The sequence below is a fragment of the Heptranchias perlo genome, chromosome 27 (genome assembly GCF_035084215.1).
Source record: "Heptranchias perlo isolate sHepPer1 chromosome 27, sHepPer1.hap1, whole genome shotgun sequence".
NCBI lineage: Eukaryota > Metazoa > Chordata > Chondrichthyes > Hexanchiformes > Hexanchidae > Heptranchias > Heptranchias perlo.
In genome coordinates this window covers 31,364,050-31,377,102 of record NC_090351.1, presented here as the reverse complement: position 1 = coordinate 31,377,102, position 13,053 = coordinate 31,364,050, and the positions used below count along the sequence as shown (strand labels likewise).

The window sequence follows — 13,053 nt, the reverse complement described above, 5'->3', positions numbered from 1 at the left end:
GTCCATCAGCATCTGCAAGAGAAATGACAGGTAACATTTCAGATTTCAGAACTGGTCCCAAAGAATCACAGAATGCTTACAGCACAGAAGGCCATTCTATTTATCTAGCCCTTGCCGGCTCTTTGTAAGAGCAATCCAGCTGGTCCCATTCCCCCGCTCTTTCCATGTAGCCCTGCAAATTTTTTCCCTTCAAGTATTTGTTCAATTCCTTTTTGAAAGCCAGGAAAGAGCAAAGAAGAAAGAAACAACTACTTTAAAGCTCTCACCTACAAATTGTTCATACCTGTTGTCACTTTGCATCAGAAAGTTGTGGGTTCAATTCCCATATCAGAAGTTGGACGTCATACTTTAGGCTATCAGTCCAGTACAATCCAAAAACACGTCAGATTCCACATGTACTCTGACGACACCCAGCTCTTCTTCACCATCACCTCTCTCGATCCCTCCACTGCCTCTGATTTGTCACACTGCTTGTCCGGCACTGGATGAGCAAAAATTTCCTCCGACTAAATAATGGGAAGACCAAAGCCATTGCCTTTGGTCCCAACCACAAATTCCGTTTCCTTGCTACTGACTCTATCCTTTCTCCCTGGCCACTGTCTGAGGCTGAACCAGACCGTTCGCAACCTTGCAGTCCTATTTGATCCTGAGATGAGCTTCCGATCACATATCCGCTCTATCACCAAGACCGCCTACTTCCACCTCTGTAACATTGCCCGTCTCCTCTCTTGCCTCAGCTTATCTGCTGCTGAAACCATCATCCATGCCTTCTAGACTTGACTATTCCAAAGCTCTCCTGGCCAGTCTTCCATGTTGCATCCTCTATAAACTTGAGCTTCTCCAAAACTCTGCTGTCCCGTTCACCCATCACCCCTGTGCTCACTGACCTACGGCTCACAGTTTGGGAACGCCTCAATTTTAACATTCTCATCCTTGTTTTCAAATCACTCCATGGCCTCGCCCCTCGCGATCTCTGTAACCTCTTCCAGCCCTATAACCATCCGAGATCTCTGTGCTCCTCCAATTCTGGCCTCTTACGCAGCCCCGATTTTAATTGCTCCACATTTGGTGGCCATGTCTTCAGCTGCCTAGGCCCTAAGCTCTTGAATTCTCTCCCGAAACCTTTCTGCCTCGCTACCTCTCCTTTGAGACGCTCCTTAAAACCTACTTCTTTGACTGAGCTTTTGGTCACCTATCCTAATATCCTTACGTGGCTCGGTGTCAAATTTTGTTTGAAAACGCTCCTGTGAAGCGCCTTGGGACATTTTACTACGTTAGAGGCTCTATACAAATGCAAGTTGTTGTTGTTGTTTAGAATGCTACATTGCCAGAGCTGCTGTCCTGATGAGATATTTAACTGAGGCACCATCTGGACATTAAAGATCCTATGGCACAATTTGAAGAGCAGGGAGTTCTCATGTCCTGATTAACATTGATCCTTCAATCACCATCACTAAAAATTGATTAACTGGTCTTTCATCTCATTGCTGTTGATGGGTACATGCTGACTGCAAAATGACTTCTGTATTTGCATATATAATGATTGCTGTACTTCAAAAAATAATACATAACTGAATTGCTTTCTGATGTTCTGAGTGATATAAGAAGCTAAAAAATTATTTACCACTCAAAATATTACCTGATGAAACCCAGCTCTACCTCACCACCACTTCTCTCAACCCCTCCACTGCCTCTGATTTGTCACACTGCTTGTCCGACATCCAGTACTGGATGAAGATAGTGCAGCAGATGTTGTATATTGGGAAGGCCAAAGCCATTGTCTTTGGTCCCAGCCACAAACTCAGTTCCCTAGCCACCGACTCCATCCCTCTCCCTGCCCACAGTCTGAGGCTGAACCAGACCGTTCGCAATCTTGCATTCCTATTTGACCCTGAAATGAGCTTCCGACCACATATCCACTCGATCACCAAGACCGCCTACTTCCATCTCCGTAACATTGCCCGGTCTCCGCTCCTGCCTCAGCTCATCTGCTGCTGAAACCTTCATCCATGCCTTTGTTACCTCTAGCCTTGACTATTGCAATACTCTCCTGGCCGGCCTCCCATTTTCCACCCTCCATAAACATGAGCTCATCCAAAACTCTGCTGCCCGTATCCTAACTCGCACCAAGTCCCAGTCACCCATCAGCCTTGTGCTTGCTGACCTGCATTGGTTCCCGGTCCGACAATGCCTCAATTTTAAAATTCTCATCCTTATTTTCAAATCCCTCCATGGCCTTGCCCCTCCCTATCTCTGTAACCTCCTCCAGCCCTACAACCTTCAGATATCTCTGAGCTCCTCCAATTCTTGCTTCTTGTGCATCCCCGATTTTAATCACTCCAGCATTGGTGGCTGTGCCTTCAGCTACCTAGGCCCCAAGCTTGGGAATTCCCTCCCTAAACCTCTCCGCCTCTCTACCTCTTTCTCCTCCTTTAAGACGCTCCTTAAAACCTACTTCTTTGACCAAGCTTTTGGTCATCTGTCCTAATATTCCCGATGTAGCTCGGTGTTAAATTTAGCTTGATAATAGCTCCTGTGAAGCTCCTTAGGATGTTTTACTATGTCAAAGGCGCTATATAAATGCATCCATCTCATTGCTTTGTGCACAACAGCTGTTGAAGTTGCCTTCATTAGCCATTGCTCTTCAAAGTAATTCAACACTTTGAGATGTTTCTCAGATTGGATAAGACGTTCTATACAAGTGTAAATATCATTCTTGCCCTCCCCATTTCTCCTATTAGTTCAAATTCCCTTTGTGTCCTTTGCTACTTGTGAACATTTTGCTGTATCTCCACGACTGCAGCTTGAGCTTTGGCTAAATTAATTAACAATAACTGGGTTTTACTAAGAATATGCATAGTACTGAACTTTTCTTTTCTGCTGACGATTCCAGCATTAAAAGTGGTCCAATGAGACCACTCCTGTTTTTCCCAAGTACTAGAAAATAGTTTCCCGCTCTAACTTTTTTTTTGGCAAGTTATTCCTGTTACCTCAACCTACATTATCAACATTAAACTTTTAAAACACTTGGCAGTTATAAAAATTACAGCAGATGTTTGCTACCATGTTTGGTTATGCTATGCTAACATTATGGAAATAGTGAATATATATCACGTCCCAGAGTGATGTTTGCCACGTAGTACTGTGGTTCCTTTTTTTTAGAAAATGTTAGCGCGCTGCTTGTCACTCCTTTCCGTTCCCACCGGACATGTTAATTGCTAAAATACCTATTTAAACGTTGTATTGTCTGATTTCTAGCGTGAAAGTATTCAGATATGCACAACTTTAATCAAAATTTAATTATCATTTGGGATATCTTCACTTAGATGGATGAGAGCGATTTAAAACTGGTAAGACTTCGTACGCTTGCAAAGTTGTACACGTGGAACAAACTTCAGACTTTTTCCTCCGTTAAAACAAATATATAATTTGCCTTTTACATGCTGATACTTAGCTGAATGACCAGTGTATGATACCCCCAAAAAGGGGCAAGAAATTGAAAACCTCAAATATATATACTCATGGCTTTTTAAGGCAGCAGTAAAAGTTTTTGAAAGATCTTCGACCTGAAACGTTAATTCTGTTTCTTTCTCCACAACTGCTACCTCACTAACTGAGCTTTTCCAGCATTTTCTGTTTTTATTTTTAGTAAAAGTTTTTAATGAGTTCAGAAGCGTGCAAACTTTTCCAAAGCAGGTGCAGTATCCTTGTTAAAATGCAACAAACTTTAACGTGGAAGGCGGGATCTCGACTTCGTAGCTGATTGGTTAGATGGCAGCAATTGTCCAGCGCCAGTCGCGCTGCTGATTGGGTCCTTGCGTACGTCAATCAAGACCGGGGTGGTGGGGGGCTGGTCTGAGACACGTCAATCAAAGCGCGAGCCGGAAGTAGGTTGAAGGTCGGAGCTGGCGGAGGGATACGGTTGCTGTGGAGCGAGCGGTGCTATCATGTTGGCGAGGTGACAGCGGCCGTTACCGACTGGTCGCCTTTTCTTCCCTTTCCCTCCCCTCCCCACCCCCCACCCCCCCCAACTACTGCCAGAATCGTGTCACACAGATGCAGCTCGGCACTATGGACGTGCATTAGTGTAAGTGTGGAATGCACCGAGGGTAAAGTACGAGGTGGAAGGGGAGTTAATTTCACCCTGGTGAGCAGTGTCGGGGGAGAGTGGAGCCTGTAGGCCTCACTGAACAGCCCTGTAAGATGGAGGGTTCTGTCGTGCAGAAATACAGTAATTAAACTGTTTATATGGAGCAGCATAGGTGGAATAGTTTGGGTAACGTTTAATTTTACGTAGCTTTGTGCATTTTAAAACTCAGAATTAATTTGTGCCTCCCTTGATTTGCAGCTCACCAAGTCTGTACCATATGCTTTTTCTGAGTACTTTTTTTAATAGAGTAATTCAGTGATCACTGAGGGTGGTGAACCTGTGGAATTCTCTACCACAGAAGGCAGTGGAGGCTAAGTCATTAGATGTATTCAAGAAGGAGATAGATATATTTCTTAATGCTAAAGGGATCAAGAGATATGGGGAAAAAGCGGGAATAGGGTACTGAGTTAGACGATCAGCCATGATCATTTTGAATGGTGGAGCAGGCCTGAAGGGCCGAATGGCCTACTCTTGCTCCTATTTTCTATGTTTCTATGACTAAATTTGATGAAATAATAGAGAATTGTGGTTAACATTAAAACAACCATTTCATCTTACAGTGCAGGGCGCTCCTGTCTCTTCATGATGAAATGTGAGTATTTATAACCACCACCCCTGTGGTTTATAAATGCTGCAATTTTCTCATTTAAATTTACAAAGTTTTATTTTTAGTTGTATTTCACATTGCAATAAAATATCTCTAACCCACCTGATTCCAGATCAGTTGAATTGACCCTATTACAGAAGTCACGGCTATGTAGACATCCAATGAAATAGGTAAGCAGGAATGAGACTTACCATCCTAAAATACTCCAATTGCAAACTTAATTTAAATATAGGGAGCTGTGATTAGAACATAAGAAATAAGAGCAGGAGTAGGCCATACAGGCCCTCGAGCCTGGTCTGCCATTCAATCAGATCGTGGCTGATCTTCAACTCAACTCCACTTTCCTGCTCGATCCCTGTACCCCTTGATTCCCTTAGAGTCCAAAAATCTATCTATCTCAGCCTTGAATATACTCAACGAATCAGCATTCACAGCCCTCTGGGGTAGAGAATTCCAGAGATTTACAACCCTTCGAGTGAAGAAATTCCTCCTCATCTCTGTCTTAAATGGCCGACCCCTTATCCTGCGAAAATGCCCTCTAATTCTAGACACTCCAGCCAAGGGAAACAACCTCTCAGCATCTAACCTATCAAGCCCCAGAGAATATTATTTGTTTCAATGAACACCTCTCATTCTTCTAAACTCCAGAGAATATAGGCCCATTCTACTCAACCTCTCTTCATAGGACAACCCTCTCATCCCAGGAATTAATCCAGTGAACCTCTGTTGCACTGTCTCTAAAGCAAATATATCCTTCCTTAGATAAGACCAAAACTGTACGCAGTACTCCAGGTGAGGTCTCACAAAAGCCCTGTACAATTGTAGTAAGACTTCCTTACTCTTGTACTCCAACCTCCTTGCAATAAAGACCAACATGCCATTTGCTTTCCTAATTGCCTGTTGTACTGGTATGCTAACTTTTTGTGTTCTTGTATCAGGACACCCAAGTCTCTCTGGACACTAACATTTAATGGTTTCTCACCATTTAAAAAATATTCTGCTTTTCTATTCTTCCTACTGTGAAATTTGAAAATTCCAATGTACCACATCCATTAGTTCCCCTTTATCTACCCTGCAAGTTACATACTCAAAAAAAACTCTAATAAATTTCTTAAACACGATTTCCCTTTCATAAAACTATGTTGACTCTGCCTAATCATTTTCTAAGTGCCCTGTTACCACATCCTCAGTAATGGATTCCAGCATTTTCCTGACGTCAGGCTAACTGGCCTGTAGTTCCCTGTTTTCTTTCTCCCTTCTTTCTTGAATAGCGGGATTACATTTGCTACCTTTCAATCCGCAGGGACCGTTCTAGAATCTAGAGAATTTTGGAAGGTCATAACCAATGCATCCACCATCTCTGCAGCCACCTCTTTTAGAACCCTCTGATGTAGGCCAGGGGATTTATCGGCTTTTAGTCCATTAGCTTCTCAAGTATTTTTTCTGTACTGATAATTACTTTTAAGTTCCTCACTCTCATTAGCCCTTTGGTTCTCCACTATTTATTTCTGGTATGCTTTGTATCTTCTACTGTGAAGACAGATACAAAATATTTGTTTAATGCATCTACCATTTCTTGATTTCCCAATTATAATTTCTCCTGTCTTAGCCTCTAGGAGACCAACGTTTACTTTTGCTACTTTCTTCCTTTTTACATACTTGTAGAAGCTCTTACAATCCGCTTTTATATTTCTTGCAAGTTTACTTTTGTATTCTATTTTCTCCCTTTTTTATCAATTTTTTGATTGTCCTTTGCTAGTTTGTAAAACTCCCTATCCTCAGCATTATAGACCTCCTCTTTTAATCTAATTCTATCCTTCTTTAACATCACTTCTCTGATGTTTTCCTGAGTGATGAGTGCCAAAATAGACTACATTTTTAAAGCAGAATAAATATCCAGCCTGTAAAGATTAAAATGGTAAATGCAATTCTGATACCTGTTCTATGCTGAATTAGCTAATCTTCCCTGGGGTGATATTAGGAGTGTTGACAATGGCGTTATTGCTCCTGGCCAAGGAGGGGAACAATCAGACAGGATGCCCATTACTGATCACTGTTCAGTGCCTCCTGCAGCAAAGTTCATGTGTGACTGCTTCCTGAGGGCCAAGTTGGGGTGTAGTTATGATGCCCCCTCAAGGTCAAGTGCTTTACATGTGATCAATAGCACAACGGTGAGTTACTGAAGAGCAGCAGACACTGGAATGGGTTCCTAGCATGCAATAGGATCTTCAAGAGAAGAGGAAGAAATAGTAGGATTGGGCATTGTAAGTGCTAATTACTCTAAAGTGAACTTTTGTGAGCATGATTTTTTAAAATTTGTTAAATTTAGAAGTTATGTTGCATTAGTAATTTATGATTACTTGATGTGAGATTGAGACTTTGACCTGTTCAAAAGTTAGTGGCTTGGAAGGAATTCTGAGGGCTCTTTGTTAACAAAAAGCTTGTGCAAAATTTAAGGGGCAAATACTGCAGATGCTAAAAATACTGAAATAAAATCAAATTAGTGGCAATAGACAGCATGCCCATCAGCTTCTGGAATGTGAAAAGGGAGGTTACTGTTTTCAATATAAACCAATCAGATTAAAAACTGGAAGATAAGCCCCTTAACAGGACTGAACAGAATGAAGGGGAGGGGCAAATAACAGATAAAAGTTAAGGCTCTGTTATGCTAACTCCTATGACACCTGAGCAACTAATAAATTTAATAGTCTGTGAATAGGTTTTAAAAAGAAATTGCAAAGAGGTGATCTACAAAGATCATCTTATTGAGGCAGTGAAGAATCATTAACCAAACAAAAGATAATGAAAATAGCTAAGGCATTGAACAGGCAAGGGAAAGATGCACACGAAAAAAGCAGTTCCAAAATTGGAAGGGAATGAAGCTGACAAGGAAATGGGCACTGCAGCTAAGGGCTGAATTTACTAAAGTCATGTTCAGGCTTGAGGGATGTGGAGTGCCCAGGAAAAAGATGAGCTGAAGTTTGTGTTGGAGGTTGGTTGGAACTGTGGATGTCAGAGAAGCATTATAAACTAAAGGGGTGCAGGAACAGAGAGACCTGGGGGTATATGTGCACAAATCATTGAAGGTGGCAGGACAGGTTGAGAAAGCAGTTAAAAAGGAATCCGGGATCTTGGGCTTTGTAAATAGAGGCATAGAGTACAAAAGCAAGGAAGTTATGATGAACCTTTATAAAACACTGGTCTGGCCACAATTGGAGTATTGTGTCCAATTCTGGGCACCATACTTTAGGAAGGATGTAAAGGCCTTAGGAGAGGGTGCAGAAAAGATTTACTAGAATGGGTTCTAGGGATGAGGGACTTCAGTTACGTGGATAGACTGGAGAAGCTGGGGTTCACTAGGTTGATTCCAGGTATGAAAGGGTTGTCTTATGAGGAAAGATTGAACAGGTTGGGTCTATACTCATTGGAGTTTAGAAGAATGAGAGGAGATCTTATTGAAACATACAAGATTCTGAGGGGACTTGATAGGTAGATGCTGAGAGGATGTTACCCCTCATGGCGTAATTTAAAACTAGGGGGCATAGTCTCAGAATAAGGGGTCGCCAGGTTAAGATGGAAATGAGGAGGAATTTCTTCTCCCAGAGTGTTGTGAATCTTTGGAATTCTTTACCCCAAAAAGTTGTGGAGGCTGAGTCATTGAATACATTCAAGGTTGAGTTAGACAAATTTTTGATCAGCAAGGGAGTCAAAGGATATGGGGAAAGGGTGGGAAAGTGGAGTTGAGGTAAAAATCAGATCAGCCATTATCTCATTAAATGGCGGAGCAGGCTCGAGGGGCCGCATGGCCTACTCCTGCTGCTATATCTCTTATGGTCTTATGGGTTGTTCTCCTTAGAGCAGAGAAGGTTGGGAGGAGATTTGATAGAGGTGTTCAATATCATAAGGGGGTCTAAAGAGAGTAGAGAGAGTGAAGCTGTTCCCATTGGCGGAAGGGTCGAGAACCAGAGGACACAGATGTAAGGTGATTGGCAAAAGAATCAAAGGCGACATGAGGAAAAATGTTTTTACACAGCGAGTGGTTATGTTCTGGAATGCACTGCCTGAAGGGGTGGTTGAGGCAGATTCAATCGTGGCTTTCAAAAGGGAATTGGATAAATACTTGAAGGGAAAACATTTGCAGGGCTATGGGGAAAGGGCAAAGGAGTGGGATTAGCTGGATTGCTCTTGCAGAGAGCTGGCACGGGCTCGATGGGTCGAATGACGGCCTCCTGTGTTGTAACCATTCTATGATTCTGAATGGGAGGGAGAGTTGAAGTGACACAGGGAGGTCAGGTTGGAGATGTTCAGCAAAGTGATTCTCCAGTATAAGGGAGTAATGAATAGAATATACCAAGTTGACAGAAGTAAATGGAACTTGGTGTCTCTCAAAACATTTGGGCCCACTAGTCAATGAAATGTAAAATTGACTGAAATCCACTGCTTAATGGTTTAAGAAAGTTATGTAGTACTTTTAATATAATGGCTTTGAAGTGTATTTTGAGTTAGATATTTGTGTAGATTTTTTACATATTTTCAGGTGTTCAAGCAAAAGTAAATATGAGCAAATCGGAACTGCACCAACTATTTCCTAAGTTGTGGTTCTTTTTTAAGGAAGTGAATACACCTGTCCTGACATTACATAAACAACATATGACCTTGTACACCTTGCAGTTCTTTTGGCTGGGACACAAACACATTTTTTGGGTTCTACAAGTGTACCGGCTCATCGTAATAGTGTGTTTTGATTCCTAGTTATACAGAGCAATATTCTTGTACACTATACTTAAAAAAAAAATGTCTGATGAGCACTTACATTGGACTTTGGCTTTAATTGATTTGGGCAGGCATGCATTTGATTATTATAACCGATTGGTCAGTCCTGTAAAAGCTGCTGATGAGACAGCATTGCTGAATGTTACCGTACATTAAACTATGCTGTCCTGGCACTTTAGGCTTCTGAAAAAAATGTTCAAAGCACTAGTGAGTGAAGTATGTGTTAAACGTGCCATAATCAGATGGTGTTTTATTCAACATTATTTTTTTAATGGCACTATAAGCTTTGAGTCTGTGACCGAGCAGTGCATTGTTGAGTGTAACACCAGCTGGTTGTTGCACATTCAATAGTCTGCACTTCACTCACTGCACAGTCCAGCATCTTTCTGAACTTCCTCCACAGGCGAATGGGGAGAATCTGTGAATGACTCTGATCTTCACTGTTTGTCTTAAAGGAACAGAGAATGGGCTGTGAAATTCTTTCTTGTGCTAATACAATAGACTGATTAGTGGTGCAGTAGAACTAATCTGATCAATACAGCTGAACTCCATTCATCATGAGAAGCAAATTCAACCACTTAGATATGGGTTGTGATTTTGATGAGGACAGATCAATCATTACAGGGAGTGATTGCTAAAACTGAATTCCATTATAATTGGATTACCCTTCTCACACACCATCACCGGCATCTCCACATCATGTCTACCTTTAGTTCACCTAATAAGCATAGTTATGGAATTGGGGTTTACAATTGCTTTGCTTTATCAAGGGTGTACAGATTGAATCTGGAAAGTTCTTTCCAACTTTCCATATTCCAGATAAAATGCTGACATTATTTGTCAGGATTTAAAACACTTAGAGTGGCTAGTTTGCAAGTAACAGTCTGTTCTTGTATCCCCAAGCCGAAGAGTTCATGGGTGTTTGTCTTGGTACATCTGATCTTTTGTGGTCTGTTGCAACTCACTACCTGATCTGAAGTTCCAAATGAGCATTTTTATTTTTTTTAAGAAATACTTTCTTCTGATTAAAAGTTTTGAAGAGCAAAAGTTAGTGATTAAAAAAAACTGAATGGAGAAAGAAAGAATACATTTTATATGGTACCTTTCACGACCTTTGTGTCCCAAAGTGCTTTGCAGCTAATGAAGTACTTATTGATCACCATTGTAATGCAGGGAGACACAGCAGACAACTTGCTCACAGCAAGGTCGTACAAACAGCAGTGAGATAAATGACCAGATAATCTGTTTGTGATATTGGGTGAGGGATAAATATTCGCCAGGATACTGGGAGAACGCCCCTGTGCTTCAAATAATGCTATGGGATCTTTTATGCTCACATGAGGGGTTAGCTGGGGCCTCGGTTTAAAGTCTTATCTGAAAGACTGCACCTTTGACAGTGCAGCACTCCATGAGCACTGCACTGGAGTGTCGACCGAGATTATATGCTCAAATCTGGAGTGGGGCTTGTACCCACGACCTCTGACTCGGAGGCAAGAGTGCTAACACTGAGCCAAGGCTGACAGCTAAGGATGAGTAATTTTGCAAATGTTATTTTCTTTACAAGTCAGAAATGTAAGTGGGATCTGGATTGTCCTTTGCAGCTGGAACTTTTCTGTGCTTCTAAAGTAAAATTCAAAAACGGTTTTGCTTGTGGGGTGTGTTGCATATTCTCGTATCGTCACATGGTTCACAACACCATTGAACTTTGAGGCTGTTATTCAAGATGGTCAACTTTTTGAATAGTCCATCAGAAACCTCTTGAAATTCTGTGTTCAAGGCATATCTATGTTTGGATATCAACTTGATAATGGGAATTTTAGTGTGACCTACACAGAATACAAATAACAGAACTACTGCTGAACATTTTCATGTAACAGTACTTTTCTCATAACATTTTCTGCTGTATATTGTTACTAGTCTAAAATGTGATTATCTCACTGTCTTTTTGTGGTAAGTTTAACTAGTTTGATTATATTGAATTTTGAAGTGTTATATTTGAGCCACCCTGGTAAAGTTATTCAGATGTGAGATGAGCAGCCACAAACACAATTTTCAGCACATTAAGCAAAGTAATTGTGCTAATTACCTGAACTTTGCTTCACTTTTAATATGAGCTTTGTTCTATTTGTACAGCGACACTTCACTAAATTACTGAACTGTGTGGATGTGCTGTATGAATATTACTATTACATTGCTAATAGCTCCTTTGTATTACAGGGTTGCTTTTGATAGGAGTGCTATCAGAAGCAATACTTGTAGTATAAAAGACATGACACTTTTTAGAGGCAAGGAAATCCTCCTGGCATGGAAGTTACACTCAATCCCTTACAATGGAAAGTACTAGTGACAACATAAACAAATAGTGTGCTGCCATTTTGGGTCTTCTTGTGGGTGGGCCAACTGCTCAGCCTGGTTATACAGGCCACCAATGTGATTTCCATATTACTTGTCTGAACAAACCGTTTCTGATGTAGGAACAGGAGCAGGGCATTCAGCCCCTCAAGCCTGTTCCGCCATTCAGTGAGATCATGGCTGATCCGTATCTTAACCCTGTTTACCTGCCTTGGCTCTGTATCCCTTAATACCCTTGGCTAGCAAAAATCTGTTGCTCAGATTTTAAATTATTAATTGAGCTAACATCTACTGCTTTTTGTGGGAGAGAGTTCCATACACCTACCACCCTTTGTGTGAAGTGTTTCCTTTTCCTAACCTCTCTTGAATGGCTTGGCTCTGATTTTAAGGCTCGACTGCCCCACCAGCAGAAAAGGTTACTCTCTATATACCCTATCAATTCCTTTCAAAATTCTATAAACCTCAATCATATCCCCCCCTACATGTTCTATATTCCAGGGAATACAAGCCTAGTTTATGTAATCTCTCATAATTTAACCCTTGGAGCCCTGTTAACACTCTGGTAAATTAGCTGCACTCCTTCCAAGGCCAATATATCCTTTCTATGGTGCGGTGCCCAGAACTATGCACAGGACTCAGATGTGGTCTAATTAGGGCTTTGTAAAGCTGTAGCAAAACTTCCCTTTATATCCCAGCTGTATTAACATCCCATTAGCCTTTTTGATTATTTTTTGTACCTGGCCACTACATTTTAGTATTCTGTGTACATGGACCCCTAAATCTCTTTGGACCTCCACTGTTCCTAGCTTTTCACCATTTAAAAAAAATACTTGGGTCTAGCCTTTTTTGGTCCAAAATGGATGACCTCAAGCTTGCCTGCATTCAAATCCACCTGCCTCAGTTTTGCCCACTCACTTAATCTGTCAAAGTCTCTTTGTAATTTTATACTCCCGTCTACACTACTTACCATGCCACCAATCTGTGTCATTGGCAAACTTGGATATATTGTCTTATCTAAATCATTTACAAATATAGTGAATAGTTGAGGCCCCAGCACAGATCCTTGTGGGACGTTACTTGTCTCTTCCTTCCAATTTGAGTACGTACCCATTATCCCTACTCTGTCTTCTACTGCCTAACCAATCTCTTAACCAGGTCAATAATTTGGCTT

At 41.3% G+C, this 13,053-nt stretch overlaps 1 protein-coding gene across 5 annotated transcripts in view; it reads left to right on the top strand.

The window, feature by feature from the left end:
* Positions 1-3,886: 3,886 nt before the first annotated feature.
* The window catches only part of mdm4 (MDM4 regulator of p53), a 37,291-nt gene continuing 28,124 nt past the window's right edge, over positions 3,887-13,053 (top strand). For 4 of the 5 annotated variants that reach the window (XR_010968374.1, XR_010968376.1, XR_010968375.1 and 1 more), the window contains exon 1: positions 3,887-4,087. The gene's annotated coding sequence lies outside the window, so the exon portion shown is untranslated. The remainder of the gene's footprint in view (positions 4,088-13,053) is intronic. The other variant, XM_068007564.1, reaches the window with a different exon arrangement.